Source organism: Miniopterus natalensis, chromosome 13 (assembly GCF_054644295.1).
Source record: "Miniopterus natalensis isolate mMinNat1 chromosome 13, mMinNat1.hap1, whole genome shotgun sequence".
Taxonomy (NCBI): Eukaryota; Metazoa; Chordata; class Mammalia; order Chiroptera; family Miniopteridae; genus Miniopterus; species Miniopterus natalensis.
This window is the reverse complement of record NC_142093.1, coordinates 48,384,554-48,403,805: the sequence shown is the minus strand read 5'-3', so window position 1 is coordinate 48,403,805 and position 19,252 is coordinate 48,384,554. Positions and strand designations below refer to the sequence as shown.

The window sequence follows — 19,252 nt, the reverse complement described above, 5'->3', positions numbered from 1 at the left end:
CACATCCCAAACTTGCCTTGAACTTGCTTTACAGTTTTCATTTTAAATTCTGCAACCCTGAGTATTTTCAAGCCTGGACTTGCAGTGCCTTGATTTCAAATCTAACCATGTGCCCCTGCACTTAAACCACCCACTCCCCTGTCCTGACCATATCTGGGCTCTAATATATGACCTGTCTTATCGGTAAGTGTTTATTTTTTCAGTTTTCTTTGCCAATAAGTCTATTCTTTTACTACTTTAGGACCCCAATTTCTTTATCTTTTCATTCGGCCTTTTTTTTAAAATTTCCTTTTAAACCCATTCTAAGTGAACTTTTATTTTTTTGTAATTCTCACCCGAGGACATTTTTTCCATTGCTTTTCAGAGAGAGTGGAAGGGAGAGAGAAACCAATTGGGTGCCTCCTACATGTGGCCCAACCGGGGCTGGGGGTTGAGCCTGCAACCTAGGTACATGCCCTTCACTGAAATTGAACCTGGGACCCTTCAGTCCACTGGGCAGTGCTCCAACCACTTAGCCAAATCTGCTAGTGTCTAAGTCAACAACTTTGATTATCCCTCACATATTTCATAGAAAAGGGAATATGGCAAACAGTTCAGGGTGCAATGAGTAAATGCAGATTTGAACATGCTCTATACAGCTGGGAGCAGGCTCTTCCTGACATGCACAGCGCTGCACTTGTCCATGCTCCTTTGCAGACACAGCAATGGGTGCAGCCCATGGGGGAGCAGGAGCAGCAGCTCTTCTTGCAGGAGGTGCCTTTGCAGCCTTTGCATTTGTAGGAGCTGGTACAGGTCCAGGAACCAGCAGTGTTACAGGAGCAGCGGGAGTCCATTTCCAGCAGAGGTGAGGCAGGAGGTCCGAAGAGTCGCTTGTGCTCCTGTAATGCGTGGTACTTCAAATTATTCTCACAACTCTCCATTCGTAGGAGCCCTTATTCTCAAGGTTAACCAGCTCTGCAAACTCCCAATCCGGAATCAATTGCATGATTTAATTTCTCCCCACCTGTATCTTCTTGGGTTGTAGAACACAGTGTAAAAAACAAAAAAAGAATACAGATCATGGGGAGAGGGCAGTTACAAAATCTAGTAGGTCAACTTCAGCCCTTATCTTCGATCAGCACCCACTACCATTCTTCTCAGATTATTATAACCCTTTACCACTTAGCTTCAACTGCTTACTCACCCACATTCCCAGTAGATGACCACCTTCTGATACACAGAGGGAGTAAAGTTCCGAAAGCAAGAACTTTTCCTCCCCACTACGAGCCTCCAAAAGAACCTGTACATGTATATCTTGCTGCCTCTCCCAAAAGAACTGAGATGTCTTTTTTCTAGTTAAATCCAACCTCTGCTTATGATCCCACTTCATGACCATGCTCCTTCAGCCACTCCCTTAACATCTGTACTTTCAACCACTCAGCCTCTACAGGTTCATTCCTTGTGGCTGAAAAAACACTCCTTCAGCCCGGCTGGTGTGGCTCAGTGGTCGAGTGTCGTCCCGTGATCCAGGAGATCATGGTTCAGTTCCTGGTCAGGGCACATGCCCGGGTTACGGGCTAGATCCCCAGTAGGGGGCGTGCAGGAGGCAGCTGATCAGTGATGTTTCTCCTTTCCCACTCTGAAATCAATAAAAACATTTATAAAAGACAAACACCCCTTCAATCCTACACTCTGTCTCGTTACTGCCCTATTGTTTGTTCCTTTTTAGATTCAAACTTTTTGAAAGAATTGTCAGTCTTCTTCCTCAGCTTTATAACCTGCATCATCTAATTGCTTGGCTTGTGATGCTGTGGGCCACTCAATTACTGTGATACCACATTTATCTGCCCTCCCGTGCGTGTGCTCTTCCTGTATCCCCTGTTGGGTTGAGAGGGGTCACCATCAACCTAGTCAGTCACCCAGGATGGAACCCGACTCTCGTCCTAGACTTTCCTCCCACGGCCAGTCAGTCCCAGTGGATTTCACCTGGTAAACACTGGTCAGGTTCACCCCTTTCCGTTTCTGTGGCCGCCAAACCATTTTAGTCTCCTCGAGACTCAGAATGATCCTGGTCCCTCACCACCAATCATACTCCCTCCCTACCGCTTTCCAGCTAGCTTTTTTTCCTTTTTGATTAAATTTTGAAAACCACAAATACAATACATGGTCAGAGAAAATCTGGAAAATACAGAAAAGGGTAAAGAAATTAGAAATCACTCATAACCTTACCACTTGGAGATAATAAACTGTGTTGCATTCTGATGTGTTTTCTTACTAGAGTTATTGTTCAGCATCACAAATTAGATCATGTTATTCCTCTGCTTACAGTCCTTCAGTGGCTCACTTTCAGTGCTTCCCCATCTCAGAGACTACCTCAAATTCCTGCCAGGGTCTGAAGTCCCTGCAGGGTCTGCCTCTACTTCTCCAGCTTGCCTCCTGCCGGCCTCTGTGTAGTCGGTCTTTGATGGGTTGCCGTGGCTGCAGGGTGGTCTCCTTTCCTTCCTGTCTCAGGGCCTCTGGAATGTTTGTACCTGATTTGTCTTATGGTAACTTAATTTAAAATCATCTCGGAGAAGCCTTTCCTGAACACTAGCTAATACCACAGCCCTCTCCCCACTGTTGTTTTTAATCTTATTTTTATTTTCTTAATATTCACATGAATTATTACAACCATTCCAAAATGGGATTTCAAGAGCCGCAGACTTGCCCATTCTTTGATACAGCAATCCAGCTTCAACTCATTTAGTCTATTTATATCACTATTGATGTATGCAAAGATTTTAGATACAAGAATGCTTACGGCAACATTATTTTTATTATTTTTTTAAATTATATTTTTATTGATTTCAGAGAGGAAGGGAGAGGGAGAGAGAGAGAACATCATCAATGATGAGTCATTGATCAGCTGCCTCCTGCACGCCCCCTGCTGGGGACTGAGCCCTCACACGACTGAACCACGAGCTCCTGGATCCTAGGTTGATGCTCAACTACTCAGTCACGCTGGCTGGGCCACAATGTTCTTTTTAATATTTAAAATTGAAGACAACCTAAATAAATTATGGTTTATGCAAACCCAAAGGAGCTAGAAATATATTTGTGGTATATTTGAAATATATTTGCAGTTAAAAAAAAAAAAAAAAGGTTTCAAACATACACTGATCCTTTTCTAAGTGATGTATATATAGCATGATGGCAGGTTTGTTTTTTAATGAAGCAAATACATAAAGACTGGATGGATGTCAGACTCCTTAGGGTTCAATATGGACAATTTGTATTATTGGTTCAATTTATACATATTTATTGAGAGTTTTCTGTGTCTACGGAGGACACAGGATAAAAAGACCGTGTCCATGTCCTTGAGACATTTGCATTCTAGTGATAAAATTAAATTAATTGTGCCATTCTGATAAAGTGGTAAGGGTGTCTTAAGAGCTTATGATGTGGATGTGAAAGGCCATTTCCCCCTTAATTCTGAAATTTTCTTTAATGACCATGTACTGGTTTCATAGCCCTTTTGTTTCTTTCTTTTATGTTTAAAGAAGCTTGGCATTGAGATGAATGGGAAGTAAAAGGTGGTGAGTGGAGGGGGCCCAGAGCAAAGGGAACATTTCCGATTGTTTTTGGAATGGGACATCCCAATGTGATTGTGCGTGTGCGTGTGTGCGTGTGTGTACTGGTGGGGCAGGGGGCAGGATGGCAGAGCCAGGAGGAGCCCAGGTGTGATTAGCTTTCACCAGGAGGGGGCAAGACAGCTCATTCTCTGCTGACAGTCTTCAATAGGGACGGAGTCAGTTGGGTAGAGCAGGAAGCTGTGGCAGTCACGCCTCGTGGCCTTCGTTTTCTCAAAGGGGAGGGTAAGGTCATGCCATTTTGTGTCTCTGTGTCTGATAAGTTTCTATTCCTTCCCCCTTTAAAAATCAGCTGTAGACCCCTGCCTTTGGGAACCATTTCCTGACCACTAGCTTCTAGTGTCCTGGGGCCACTTCCAGTAGAATCATCTTGGTGGGGGGCTGGGGAGGGAGACATTTGTTAAGGCTTTGGAGTCCTTGAACCCTTTCATACTTGATCAGAGTTTCTGAGGGGTGGGGCCCAGGGATCTGTGTTTGAAAGAACACCCACGGGGATCCTGATAGTGCAATAAAGTTGGAAAACCACCCCACTAAGTGCTCCCAATTCATTTTACAATTCTCCATTATTGCATTAAAATTCTTTTCGTTGCCCTCCGATCTGTCCTTGGGAGGGAGTGTCTCTTTGTTTACATACTTCTAGCTCAGCCCTGCATTTGGCTATCACAGTGGGCTCTGGGTGCTTATTTGTGACATGAGTGATGTGCCCCAAACTGGAGCTCAGGTGTCCTGATCCCTAGATCTGCTGTTTTTGCAGTCACATGTTTTATCTCCATAAGCTTCCGAATTCTTTGTGAAAGTATTTCCTGCTCCAACTACTCCTAAAAACAATACGCCACCTTAAAAACCTCACAAATTGCTTTCTTCCTTGGCGTTGTCTACGGAAGTAGCAGCCACCTCCAACTCGGCACCACCGCTGCCCTCAGACCCCTCGTGAAACCCAAGATTGTCAAAAAGTGGACCAAGAAGTTCATCCAACACCAGCCAAACCGATACGTCAACATTAAGTGGAACTGGCGGAAACCCAGAGGCATTGACAATAGGGTGCACAGGAGATTCAAGGCCAGATCTTGATGCCCAATTTTGGTTACTGGAGCAACAAGAAAACAAAGCACGTGCTGCCCAGCGGCTTTCCTGGTCCACAGCATCAGGGAACTTGAAGTGCTGCTGATGTGCAACAAATGTTACTGTGCTGAGATTGCTCACAATGTCTCCTCAAAGAGCTGCAAGGCCATTGTGGGAAGGGCAGCCCAGCTGGCCAACAGAGTCACCAACCCAATGCCAGGCTGCACAGCAAAGGAAGTGAATAGACAGATTGTGTACACATTGTGTTAATAAAACCTTAAAATTCTGCCAGAAAAAAAACAAAACAAAAACCCTCACAAATCCACATAGAAAAGATTTGGGGGGAAATGGGATCTATGGAGGATTGGTTGCCCTAAGGAAAGTCAGAAAACAAGGCCCTATGATACTGAAGTGAGTAGAACTACCACAAAGGGGGGAGCGAGCAAGCCCCTGCATCCTGCTTTGATTCTAAGGGTCACCCAAGTCTCCCCCAAACCCAGCAAGGAGTTAAAACACACTCTGGGAAAGAGCCCTGGGATGATACAATAAGGTGGGTGCTCCCAGGTAATGAGTCATATAATAGAAGGCGTGTGTGTGGCTTGCATGGAGAAATTATAGTGTATCTCCCACACTATCCAAGGATAAAGATGCTCTGAGACTATTGGCCAGTGCTGGTAATTTAGAACTAGTCTAAAAGACTGCCAGTTCATCTTGGGAGAAATGGGTATGTCTTCTAAGAACAGCTAATCTTTTAATAAAGGTCTCTATTGAGCATCTCTCATGGGTCAAGGGCTGTACTAGCTGCTAGAGATGTGAAAGTAGGCACAACAGGCACAGTTCCTGCCCTAAGGAGTCAGTATTATTCTCACCCAATTCCCAGCCTGTAATTTGGTATTCTTTGCGGATTTGCCTGGCAGGGCATAGGACTCTGAGCAAGAGACCAGAGCCAATTATTTTGCCAGTTAGGCCGCCTGTTCTCACACTAATAACTCTCTAGTCTTGAGTCACTTGTGACTTGGGTGAGTGTAAAACAGTTGTTAAACAAAATTCAACTGAGTACATTTTAAAGATCTTGCTGGCCTTACTCCACAATTCATGAATCAGGCAGTATCCAATCTAGCATATAGAAAGGAGCTCTGAGGAACTGTAAAAAAAGGAAATACTTTTATAAGCAGAAAGGAGAGGGAACAAAGGAGTTATACTAGACAAAAAAGTGATTGGTTAGTGAAAAGTCATCTTCCTTTAGAGGATGGCAGGGGTCTATCAGGCAGATTACCTACCTAGAGCTGATTAGGTTGATTCTTGATTGACTGGCTTAAGATTCCATTTCTGGGAGAGCCCAAACTAAGTTTCAATTTGGTGATGTAGGGTTTAGCATAATCGACTCCATTTGGGGCCTGTTGTCTTGTTTTTAACGCAGTCAATTCTGCAGGGTATGATTTGCTCTGGACAAATGGATATAAAGCTGGGCCTGCCGATGAGCTTGACAGACCTCCCCACGTTGGGAAGTCCTGCTAACCACGCACGGCCAGCCTTCACTGCTCAGCAACCACACTGCCTCAGTCTTCCTCCTAGCCCCATCAGGATGGCTTTCCTGCCCTAATGGCCCACTGAGAGGTTGTCAAGAGGATTCTTGGAGCTTTGAATCCCCGGGCATCTTGAATTCCAAAGAGCTTGAGGCAGCGGAAATCACAGGGACCTCAGAAGGCTTTGTTTCGTGAAACCAGGGACCCTGAAGCTTAGGCTTCAGTAGTTGCACAGTAAATCCACCAATGTGTTCAATGCTGGGGGGTAAAAATATCGGATGTCTGTGATCCAAAGGGACCAGGGAACTCTGGGTGCTGAGAGGAAAGAAGGTAGTGATGAGAGCAACTTCAGTCTTCCTTGATCTTAATAAGTCATATTCTTCTTCCCCCACACCCAATAACAAGTTTAAATGCCGGACTCTGAGCTACTCAGAGACAGAAATCTTTTCTCATTCACCTTCAAGCCCCCTGCACTTCACACACAGTATAAGCAGAATATTCATTGAATGGACGGATGCTTGAGTGAATGGTCTCAGGCACGGAGACTGACAGCCCCTCTCACTTCCTTCTTGACTGCCTTCAGGAGGTGGCCTTAGAATAACAAAGGAACCCGAGCTCTAGAATCAGGCCTGGGTCTAAATCCCCACTTTGCCACACACCATCAGTGTGACCCTGAGCAAGTCACTCAGTATCTCAGCCTCAATTTTCTTATTTGTGAAACGGAGCCCATAATATCTTCCCTGAAAGCTTGCAAGAATCAGCAACACTGCCGGCAAAGTGCCTGGCGTGTAGTAGGTCTCAATAAATGGTATCAATCCTCTTATTACTTTAGTTCAGGGCTGGGCAAACTGCAGCCCATGGGTCATGTCTGGCCCTCACTGCCTTTTTTGTAAATAAAGTCTTATCGCTTTTATCGGGACATAGCCATGAGTACTGGCTGCTTTTGTGCTACAATGGCATGGCTGAGTAGTTGTGACAGAGACCGCGTATAAACAAAGCCTAAGATATTTACCATATTCCCCTTTATAGAAAAAATTTTATCTACCTCTGATTTAAGCCTTCATCACTTTACTCCCAGCTTATAGTTGCCTCCTAACTAGTCTTCCTCCCATTCTGTTCTCTCTCTACCCCGCAGCTCATTGTTTTTCTAGAATATATAACCCAGTAGGGTTTTACTCAAAAAAACCTTTGTTGGCTCCTCATTTTCTGCAACTCTAGGTATATTTTCAAGCTTTCCTTACCTCCTGGCCCCAATCTTCTTCCACAGGCCCGTTTCCTCCCACACCCTCTCCTCTGTGTCCTGCATACGGGCCGCATTGGACCAGGTCAGTGGCTTGTGCAGCTCGATCTGCACCCCATCCCCTCTCTAGAACGCCCTTTGCTCTGTTCTCTGCTGCCCTAAACATCTTTACCCTCCAAAGCATCTCTGTGAAGCCTGCCCTGATCTTCTTCATCTATAACCTTATATAAATCAGGATAAGAGAAGTTATGCTGCAGTAACAAAGAACCTCAAAATCTCAGTGACTGACAACTACAAATAAACTGAACAAAGAATAACGTATGTACAAGCGTCCGACTCCTGGAGTGCTCATCAGGCATCTATGATGTTTTCCTTTCCCCCAGGAATAGGAGAACAGAAAACAATGACATCCCAGCCTTTTCTTTGTAACATGTTCACAGTGAACAGATAATTTGTCATTTTTCCTAAAACAAATGTTCTTGCAGAAGTTGTGGTTAATAAATAATTAAGAAAAGAGAATTTCATTTAAGGAAGAAAGAATGGAAAGTTTGGGTAGATGAACTATAAACAAAGAACTGGGGGAGCAAAAAAGAATTTTTCTCTCCTGTCTTTCTAAGTCCTTCTGGCTGGGCTAATAAATTAACATGAGACAGATTAAGAGGAGAAAATGTCCAAAATTTATTATGGGTGTCCATGCAGAGGTGCCTTAAGAATGTGAGACCAGGAGCACATTGGGCAGCTGAGGTTTATATGCCGCTTTAAACCAAGAACAAGGGGAGCAGGGATCTGGGATTTCAAAGGGAAAGCGGGCAGTTCACAGGTGGGTGAGAATGAGAAGCGCATGGTAAATAAACTCCTGTTGGGCCACCTAGAAACAATGGGGCGCAGGGGGAAGCCTGACACATAGGCTCTGCTAGATTTCCCCCTGCCTGCCGTAGTTAGTTTATATTATGATGTTAAGGTGATGCTCTCTCCTTCTAAGCAGGCTTTTTTGTCTGAATTCCTTTAGACAGGTAAGGGGGGAGGAGAGGGTCAAAGGTTCTTCCTGAGTCTTTTGTTTCTTAATAATTAGCTTAAAATCAATATTCCAAAAGACATATTTTGGAGCAGCAAAACTTTGGTCCCCCTCAGAGTCATGGTTAGCACTGCTTTTGGCCACAGTCTGCGCTCAAGAAACACTGGCTCACAGCTGGGCCCACTGTACCTTCTCTAACTAGTTCCAGAGCCAGTCCTTCCTGGGCGGGGAGTGTGGGCGCAGCCTTGGCCCCGGGGGTGCTGTTGAGCAAAGAGGGCCTAGCTCCTGTCTGAACCAGCCTGGTGCGTTCATCAGTACCCCATCCGCCCGGGGGGCATACAGCCACGTTTGACCATGCTCAGGGTGGCTCAGGGGAGCTGTCCCAGGACTGTCTCCTGTCCCCATTCTGAACACACTAGCTCTGTCTTGTGCATCTCATCCTAGAGATGTCTGGCCCTTGTGTTGCCTCCTGATATTTAGTTTCTGCAAAGTCCCTGAAGACTGACATTTTGGAAAGAGTGCTAGGCTTGCTCTTAGCTTTCCCCTGGACTCTGTGGACCCCGAGAAGATTCATTTAACATGAACCCCGGAGAAGGAAATTATCTGCTGCGATGGACTCCCTATGGTCAACCGAGGGCCCACATTTTATAAATAGTAAGAGTCTGGTGGCCTTTTGCTGACAGAGGCTCCTCAGGTGCTCTGTATGCTGGGAAGAACCTCAGACTGAACTTACTGTACCCGGCTGGTCTACACTGCCTGAGTCAACAACTGCAAGGGAGCCCTGGTTTCATCCTGCTACAACTGACTGAGGCCTGCCCCAGCCAATCACAACTACACAGATTATACCCTTGTGTGCATCTATACTAACCAATCAGAACTACACAATTTGGATTTTTCATGTACATAAATGGGGCCTAATTGGGTGGGAACTTTCACTACAAAAGGCGGTTTGTCCTTTGTCTGGGCAGAACACAATTTAGGTTGCTGCCTGAATCTGTGTCTCCTGGGCTACACTTCCTTTTGCTTAAATAATGCTTTTTATTCTTTGTTATAGTCTAGAATTAATTTGGGTTGACAATCCTGTCCCGTGGTCTCCCTTGCGTCCTGTTATGCAGCCCGTCAGCCCACCTTTATTCCAGGGGGCACACTGGGAACAGACTCAGCTGTTAGCACTGTGCTGATCCCTGAGCTGTGTGTCTGCTTCCCACACCTTTGCTTTATGTGCTGGCCCCTGGAGCCTACAGCCCAGGGACACCCACTGAGCCTACATTTTGTTTCTGAAATCATTGCTTACTCTGCCCATGATCCCCATTCCTGGGCTTGGCCTTTTGTTTAGGGTCCTGCTATTCTGTCTTGCTCTCTTTCTTTTTTTCTTTTCTTAAAAAATATGTTTTTATTGGTTTTTTAGAGAGCAAGGAAGGGAGAGGGATAGATAGAAACATCGATGAAAGAGAAACATTATCTGTCAGCTGCCTCCTCCTCCTGCACGCCCCCTACTGGAGATCAAGCCCGCAACCCAGGCATGTGCCCTGATTGGGAATCAAACCAGTAACCTCTTGGTTCATGGGTCGACACTCAACCACTGAGCCACACCGGCCGGGCTTACTCTCTTTCTTTCCCTCCTTATAGATTAAATCTTTGAACACCTCCCAGATCACTGGAATCTGCCTTGTTCTCCCAGGCACCATCCTCTCAGGACCCACGGGGAAAGCAGGCTTGGAAATCCATAGTGGCACCACCCCTGCACTTCACGTCCAGTTCTGTGCCCCAGTCTTACTTCTTGAGCAGCCACGAGGGCTCTTCACGGAGACCTAGATCACACTGACCATGTTTGTTGAGAGTGTATGTTGTAGCACCAGCCCCTCCACGGGGTGCTGAGGGTTGTCCCCTTGGGAACCCACCTCCCACTCTGATTTCTTTTCCAATCCCAGTCTGCAACCTGGTTCCCGATTTTGAGCTTCGCCTTGTTCCCTGTTGTTGGGCACTGTCCCAGGCTATCCTCCGCCAGGGTTCTGAGTTTCCTTTTGATTCTTTTGGACACAGTGCCCTGTGCTCTCTCTGCACCACTGCTGCCCACATCCCAATGTGGAGGCCGCCTCTTCAGAACCCTAATGGGGAGACCTCAGGGACCACTGCTCCAGTGGTATAAACAGTGGCTCCTCCCACCCAATAAAGCTTACTCACTCCTGTAAAGCACTTAGCGCAGTGTCTGGCCGAGAGTCAGCCTAGGTAAGCATTACTTATTTTTACTGTTGTTACTATCACCTTATAATTAAAGTAGGCAAGGTGTGGTCCCAAAAGAGGAAGGCACACATAGCAGTTAAAAAGGAAAAGCCGGCCCGGCCAGGCGTGGCTCAGCGGTTGAGCGTCCGACCTAGGATCTAGGCGATCGGGGTTCGATTCCCGGTCAGGGCACATGCCCGGGTTTCGTGCTCAATCAATGGCTTTCTCATCATTGATGTTTCTATCTCTCTCTCTCCCTCTCCTTTCCTCTCACTGAAATCAATAAAGATATATTTAAAAAAGAAAAAAAAAGAAAAAGCCATATTTTAAATGTTGCACATCCCCTCACCCCTGCCACATTGCCTCAAACTGTGCTCCATGTACCTGGTACGTACGACTCGCCTTGACCTTTCACAAACTAAGACTCCCTCTTGGTCTATTCCTGCGGCATCACTTTCAGTTTGTGACCAGGGGTCCCTTTCAGCCAGTCCTGTGCCCCTGTGGAGTAATTTCACCTACTCCTCGCTGCAGATGACCCTCCACCCGCATGAAGGCTGAGGGTTGTTAATTGTCCTTCCCCTAAATACCCATGGAAGCGTGGGGAGCTGGCTGCTTGGAGAGTGTCCAGGACCTACTGTCCTTTCATTATAAATAGACTGTGGGCAAGAGGCGTCTCTTAGTCAAGGAATTGGACTCCAGTGGACATGGGCTTTGAAATAGGAAGATGCAAGCTCGTCAGAAGCTGCTGAGGTGCTGCTGACAGGCTCCAGGAACAGAGGACATCTGCCATCAAGGCCACATGGCCGCTGAGGAAAGTTAGCCAGGATGTCAGCTGGCAGTCATCAAGAAGCGGGAGGAGCCCGGCCGGGCGTGGCTCAGCGGTTGAGCGTTGACCTAGGATCCAGGCGATCGGGGTTCGATTCCCGGTCAGGGCACATGCCCAGGTTGCGGGCTTGATCAATGACTCATCATTGATGTTTCTGTCTCTCCCTCTCCTTTCCTCTCTCTGAAATCAATAAAGATACATTAAAAAAAAAAAAGAAGAAGAAGAAGCAGGAGGAGCTTTACCGAAGGGAAGAGCAAAACTGAAGCAGAAAACATGTGACTTCCTCAGGGCCTGGTCCTATGCCTGTTACATAAGAACAATGTGTGAGTGAAAGAATGAATGGATAAGCTCATTGGAGGAGTGAAGGGAAGAGAAAGGGGGGGGCAAAGCAGAATATTAGGAACCTCTTTTCCTTCCTCCCCTCTGTCTCTGTCTCTCTGTGTGTCTCTCTCATCTCTATCTCTTCTCCTAATAGGGCTCTGCCCCATCCTGGAAGAGGTGCTGACTCCTGTCCCCACCGGGGTGGCAGCCTGGCTGAGCAGGGAGGGCACTGTGCGCAGGAAGGGAGCCAGGGTCTGGCTCTGAGGTGTGACGCGGGGCCCGCAGGGCATAGGGAAGAACCGCTGTCTGAAGCAGGCCCATTAGTGGCAGGGCTCAGCAGAGGACTTGGTTTCAAAAGGGAACTAGCAGAATTAGCTGGAACTGGGCTTATAAATGTTCTCTCTTATAAAGGGAGATCTTCGGGATGGAACTTTAAACTATGGCTCACTGGTGTAACAACGTATAACTGTTAAAAGAATTTTACTCGCATGCCATGGAATTCACCCTTCTGAAAAGGGAATACGGAGGATTTTTGTGTATTCACAGAGCAGTGCAACCATACCCACTGCCTAATCCTAGAACAGTTCATTACCCTGTATCCACTGAGTCCCTCCCCATCCCCCGTCCTAGTGTCTGGCTGCCACTAATCTACTTTCAGTCTCTGTATACTTGCCTGTTCTGAACATTTCATGTGAATGGAATCGTACAATATGCTTGTGGCTGCTCTTTCACTTAGCATAATGCTTTCAAAGCTTACGCATGTTGTAGCATATATCAGTACTTCATTCTTCTTTTTTTAACTTTTAAAAAATATGTTTTTATTGATTTCAGAGAGAGGAAGGGAGAGGAAGAGCGAGGAGAGAGAAACATCAATGATGAGAGTCATCGATCAGCTGCCTCCTGCAGGCCCCCTACTGGGGATGGAGCCCACAACCCTGGCGTGCGCCCTGACCCAGAATCGAACCGTGACCTCCTGGTTCATGGGTGGACGCTCATATCTTGTCTGTCCACTCACCAGTTGGTGACTATTTGTGTGGTTTCTACTTTTTGGCTACCGTGAATAATGCTGCTATGAGGATTTGTGCCCACGTTTTTGTGTGAGCTTGTTTTCGTTTTTTCATGAGTATCAGGTATTCACCGCTTTTTGAAAGTTTTATTGCTAACGGTAATAAAACCCTCTGAAGAGCGTTTTTCTTTTATGAAAAAGGTAAAAAGCAAAGATATCATTCAGCACTTATTTTGCAGCGAGCCTCATAGGGGCAGCACGCACCCCCAGCAGTGAGAGGGGCACTGCCTTCAATAAATGTTGGTGTTATTTTAGGTTTTATGTATTATTTACTGTGATTTAGCAGGTTATTTTCTGGGTCTGAGAATGCTCGAGTTTTGTTTTTTTTTCATGTAAGTAAATGGTAACTGCCTCTTCCATTTACGCCTTTTCTGCTTACCAAAGGTTTCATGGGAACGCTCTACTTTCGGATTGCGGGAGAAACCTGGATACCTAGGGGTAGAGCTGCTGGGTCATGTGGTGGGTAACTCTATGTTTATTTTGGGGGGGAACTACCAAACTGTTTTTCACAGTGGCTGCACTACTTTACATTCCTACCATCAATGTATGAGGGTTCCAATGTCTACACATCTTACTCAACACTTATTAGGGTTGGTCTTTTTATAGTCATGCTAGTGGGTGTGACGTTGTACCTCACAGTGGCTTTGAATTGTACTTCCATAATAATGATGTCAAGCATCTTTTCATACATGGATTGGCCATTTGTATGTCTTCTTTGGAGAAATATGCATAACTTTAACACTTTACACATATATTCATATTCCCCAGTACAGCCCGAGACTGGACCCAAATCCTGTTAAGTGCTTCTTCAGCTACCAAAAGTGATTAGAGTGGAGAGGCAATTTCCTGAGGTTTCCTTGAAGAAAGGGGAATGCTGTAGGTTGATATTTCCCCTCAATGCTGCTTTTCTTGGCTGTCAGGTGGCATATTACTCTGGGGATTAAGTTTAATTTTTAAAAAAATATATCTTTATTAATTTTAGAGAGAGGAAGGAAGAGGGAGAGAGAGATAGAAACATCAATGATGTGAGAGTCATTGATCGGCTGCCTCCTGCACACCCCCTACTGGGGATGGAGCCCGAAACCCGAGCATGTGCTCTGACCGGGAATTGAACCTCGATCTCCTGGATCCTAGGCTGATGCTCAACCGCTGAGCTGATTAAGTTTAATATTTAAATATGGGCAGGGTGATATTCAGTGGCTCATATGGGTTCAGTGATACCTGTTATTTAAGGTCTGCATCCTTCCTGATTGGCTGATGCCTATAACATAATGGCTGTTGAAGGAAAGACCCAAAAGTCTAAATTCAGGATCAGTTTTGAAGAAATGACACGTAGCCTTATTCAAATTCATAAAAGCTTTAATAAGAGAAACTTACCTACACGGGCAAAGCAGCTAACCCAGTGGTGGCCAGCTGGCAAGAATCCACACCCCTCCCAGGACAGGATCCCTTTAAATAGGGGGTAAATAAAACCATATGGTGTGTACTCATGTAGACCATCAGAAAGAACAGGGCATTCCTAAATTAACAGATAACATCGGACAGTTATCACACTGTATACACTCAGTAACCTCCTTCCTGGGGCCATGACGTTTATCTTCAGGCAACATTTCAGTTTTCTGGGTAGTCAGCCAAGCCTGAGGCTACAGAGAGTTAGGAGTCCAACATTTCCCAGCCGCCTTTGGTGCTAGAGCCATATGACATCGCAGTGAGTTCCCCTGCAGTGGCTATTTGACATTACTGTAGTATATAGGTTTTCTGGCTCACTTGCCTGGCGTACGGTTGGGAATTGTTAATTTTCTTTCCTTTCCTTCTCTTTGGGGCTCTTTTATATCTTGCCATCCTCGAGAGTAGGCCATTAATTGCTAGTATCTATTTTTTATTGTTTTACATCCCTGAATTTTCACCTCAGCTGGACCCTGGAGTGTGCTCTTTGGTGGGTATTCTGGTTCTCTATCATGAAAACAAGATCTTTCGCTACAACCCTTTGCCCCAATGACCTTGGCAATTGCTCATAATCGCAGAGTCCCTTGGTCTGTTGATTTGAAGAAATTTTTTAAAGGAAATCTTTCTGTGTGGACACACTGCGTTCACATTCAATCTTGTTCTCACTCAGTGACCCCCGCTGTGACCATTGACTGGTGTTAAGTGGAAAAAAAATGTTAATTGTGGGATTGTTTGTACTGCTAAACAAATGGAAACAATTTAAATGCTATTAACAGGGTTAAAAAAGCATGGCACAGCCATGTGCTGAAAGGGTTGCCACACTTTTTCTGGAAAGGGCCAGAGAGTAACATTTTAGGCTTTGTGGGCCACAGAGTCTGATATAACCATTCAACTCGGCTGTTGAGAAGCGCATGCTGACATAGACAACATATACCTGAATGGGCTGGTGTGTGTTCCAGGAACATTTATTTAGTTGCTAGGTCATCTTCAACCTGCAGGCCATAGTTTGCCGAGCTCTGATATAATGAACTCTTACCATTTTGCTATTAAAAAGAATCAGATAAGCCTGGCCAGTGTGGCTCAGTGGATTGAGCCATGCACCAAGAGGTCGCCGATTGATTTCCCAGTCAGGACCCAGGCCCGGGCTGCGGGCTTGATCCCCGACGGGTGGTGTGCAGGAGGCAGCTGATCGATGGTTCTCTCTCATCGACGTTTCTATCTCTCTCTCCCTCTCCCTTCTGTTCTCTCTAAATAATCAATAAAAACATATATATTTTTTAAAAGAATCAAATAAAATTATGTGTACTGACAAAGATGTCCATTAAGCTGTTAAATAAATAAGTAAATATTTTTGAAGAAGGGGTCAGAATTACACACATTTGTATACACATGAAAAAGACACACCTAACTCACACCAAGTGATTAGAATTGGGGAAGTGGGAGGTAGGAGCAGATGAGTACATTTCCTTAACTTATTGTTTAAATGTCGTGCACCGAAAGAGCTTTGCTTTGTAATTAAATAAAATTCAACTAGCCTTGGCCGGGTAGCTTGGTTTGTTATAGCATCATCCCAATATGCCAAGTTTGCAGGTTCAGTCCCCTGTCCGAGTACATGCAAGAATCGACCAATAAATGCATAAATAAGTGGAACAACAAACTGATATTTTTCTCTCTCCCTTCCCTTCCTCTCTCTAAAAATCAATCAATAAAAAGTTAAAAATTCAGTTGGGACTTTTTTTTTTAATTCGGAAGAGTTTACTAGTCTTTTCTTAATCCTTACCCTAGGATATTTTTTCCATTGTTTTTAGAGAGGGGGAAGGCAGGGGGCAGGGAGAGAGAGTGAGAGAGTTGCCTCCTGCAAGAGCCACAACCAGGGGCTGGGGATTGAACCTGCAACCCAGGTATGTGCCCTTGACCAGGAATTGAACCCGTGACCCTTTGGTACATGGGCCAACACTCTAACCACTGAGCCACACCGGCAAGGGCAAGAGTTCACTAGTCTTAATCATAATGTACATAAGCCTTATTTGACATGAATAACAACTTCACAATGACAATAACCACCCAATTACCATTACACAGTGCCCCTAAGCATCCATCTAGGCTTGTAAATGGGAGTCTAGCTGGATCCATGGACAAAGGGGAAGCAGGTTGGATTGAGAAGCCAGGTCAGGGCCTTGGTTTGGAAGCCCGGAGCTGTGCTGGAGCCAGGGTGTGAGGCAGAGCTGGGGACAGGGGCATCAGCCATCTGGCCGGCAACCCCCTCACGTCCAGCTCCTTCTAGGTCTAAAGGGTCTCAGGAATGTTACAGCAGCTTTTACTTTCTGGGTCATTAGCTGCATTTTCACCTAGCCCGGAGCCCTCGTGTCTTCATTTGCTGAAGCTCCGCTGTGGGGCTGGTCCCGGTGCTGGTGGGTGAAGGGGGAGGTCTGTACCCTCACTCGGAGGCTGGAGGGAGACTGGTAAACAGGTGAAGTTCACCGCCCTGTACGTGCACCACAGACGTGAGTGCAAGTGGGAGGGATCTTTGTGCAATAAGTCACCGCTGAGTCACATCTGAGTCACTCTGAGGTATGAATAGGAGTTTGTCACATCAACATAGTCAGGGCAGGAAGTTCCTGGCAGGCAGGCAGAAAAGCAGAAGGTCCAGAGACGGGAAATGCTGTCAAAGGCACCTTAAGAAGTTGAACCACAGAGGGGAGGCTGAGAAGCCGCAGATCAGGAAGGGAAACTAGCAGCAGGTTGCAAGCGGGAGAGACAGGAAGTCAAATTTGAGCTTTAAGATTTTTCTGGTGGTAGTGGAGGGAAATGGGTGGCGAGAGCAGCCTGCATTCAGCCGGTCAGTGGATTCAGACCAATCTGTCCTCACTTCTGGGTCATTCTTGAAGCTGCCCACTGTGCTTGCTATGTCCTTTCCTCTCCTCTTGGCATGGCCAGTTCTCTTTCTGTTTTTAACCTTTATCCAAGGATATTTTTCTCCATTGCTTTTCAGAGAGAGAGAGAGAGAAACATCGATACAAGAGAGACACCTCCACCAGTTGCCTCCTGCATGTGCCCAGACTGGGGCCGGGGATTGAGCCTGGAACTGAGGTATGTGCCTTTGGCTGGAATCAAATCCGGGACCCTTTATTTAATTTTTTAAAAAAATTATTGATTTGAGGGGGGAGATCAATTTGTTTTTCCTCTTATTTATGGATTCATTGGTTGCTTCTTGTATGTGCCCTGACTGGGGATCAAACCCGCAACTTTGGTGTATCGGGATGGTGCTCCAAGCAATTGAGCCACCCAGCTAGCGCCTGTCTTTACACTTTTAAAACTTAGGTATCGCCTCCATGAAGAAAAGTTCGCTGACATCCTCACGCCATCCCCGCCACCCCTGGCTGGGTCAGGTGAGACAGGCTAGTAAGCCAGGACAAGTGGAATAGGGAAACTGAGCCAGGGTTTAAAGGGCCAAGCAATTTACCGCCATCTGCTAAATGGCAAAATCCTATCTTCCCTAACCAGGGACACTCTAGAGTAAATGGTTTGCATTTCTCCTCCCCAACCAGAGCGTAAATAGCCTAAATCACCCTACTCAGTGAGGCTAGGAACAGAAATCCAATTAGTTCCATTGCCAACTACACCCAAGGACAGAAGCAGTTAAGGGAATAAATCTCATTTTGGCACATCAGCATAAAGCTGATGAATATTCTGCTGAGAGCCTCCCCTAAGACCTCCCCTAAACCCTAGCCTTTAAAACCCTCAAGACAAAGTGTTGTAGGCAGCTGGAATGGCACCAGATGTTAGTCCGGGGGGGTCAGATAGCACCTGGGTTCAGCAACCTTGGTACTTGAGTTCTGGTTAGGAAAGAAATTCAGAGTCAAGATTCAAAACTATAAGAGAACACTGGGGCCCGGCCGGCGTGGCTCAATGGGTGAACCAACATTAACCCATGCACCAAGAAGTCCCTGGTTCGATTCCCAGCTGGGTTTCTAGCTTGATCCCCAGTGTGTGTGTGGGGGGGGGGGGTGCAGGAGGCTGCCAATCAATGTGATGTCTCTCTCTCACCGATGTTACCTGTCTCTATCCCTCTCCCTTCATCTCTCTCCAAAATCAATAAAAACATATATTTTTTAAAAACCACCTGTATTAAAAAAGAGAGAGAGAACATTTGGTAGAAGAAGCATTTCATAGAAGAAATGGGCTTAGGAACAAGTTATAGAGGCAAAGGAAGGGCCCTAGGAACTTGGTAGTGAGGAAGGTAATGCTCCACCAGGCCTGGAGGGGGGAGGGAAAGGGAAAAGGGAAGGAGAAGACGTGGGCCTGCTCCCAGGAGGGAGAGCGCCCTGGGTCCTCTGTCCTAAGGGTTTTAAGGGTGGAAATTTTAGGGGAGGTCCCAGGGGAAGATCTCATTATAATATTCAGCAGTGTTCCAGGTGTGTCTTTTCAGGGTCTAGATCACCGCTGATCGATTGGCTGGCGACAGGGCAGGGCGTCATTATGCAATGCAGCTGGTCCTGAGGTCAGCCTTGGTGTCCCTTGTCTGGTTTTGCTCCTTTCCTGGGCCTGGGGCTGAGATACAACTGAGGCCTAAATGTTCTCTCTAGAGAGGAAAGGTCAGGAGAACAAAACTGCATGACCAAGGTCACTCTGAGGGTGAGGTCCCACCCTACAAATGTCCTTTGCTAGGCACCCAGGACTTTGCACCCTGGAGACCTTCCGTACCTGGCCTTGCTCAGCTCATGTCTGTCTAACTGCCTGCAACATCAGGACTCAGGTTGTGCTTTCCCTCCCGGGAGCAGGCTCCAGGGCCTTTCTCTTTCCCTTCTTCTTCCCCCATAGGTGTTCATCTCCTAAGCTCTAAGCGTCCAGGGGAGAAATGGTCAGGGGCAGCCTGTCCCGGGCTAACCCGTCGAACCTGTCCCTAAGGCCCGCTTTTC

At 46.2% G+C, this 19,252-nt stretch overlaps 1 pseudogene; it reads left to right on the top strand.

The window, feature by feature from the left end:
* The first annotated feature begins 717 nt into the window (after nt 1-717).
* On the top strand, nt 718-4,915 carry LOC148091671 (large ribosomal subunit protein eL32 pseudogene; annotated as a pseudogene).
* Nucleotides 4,916-19,252: the final 14,337 nt, after the last annotated feature.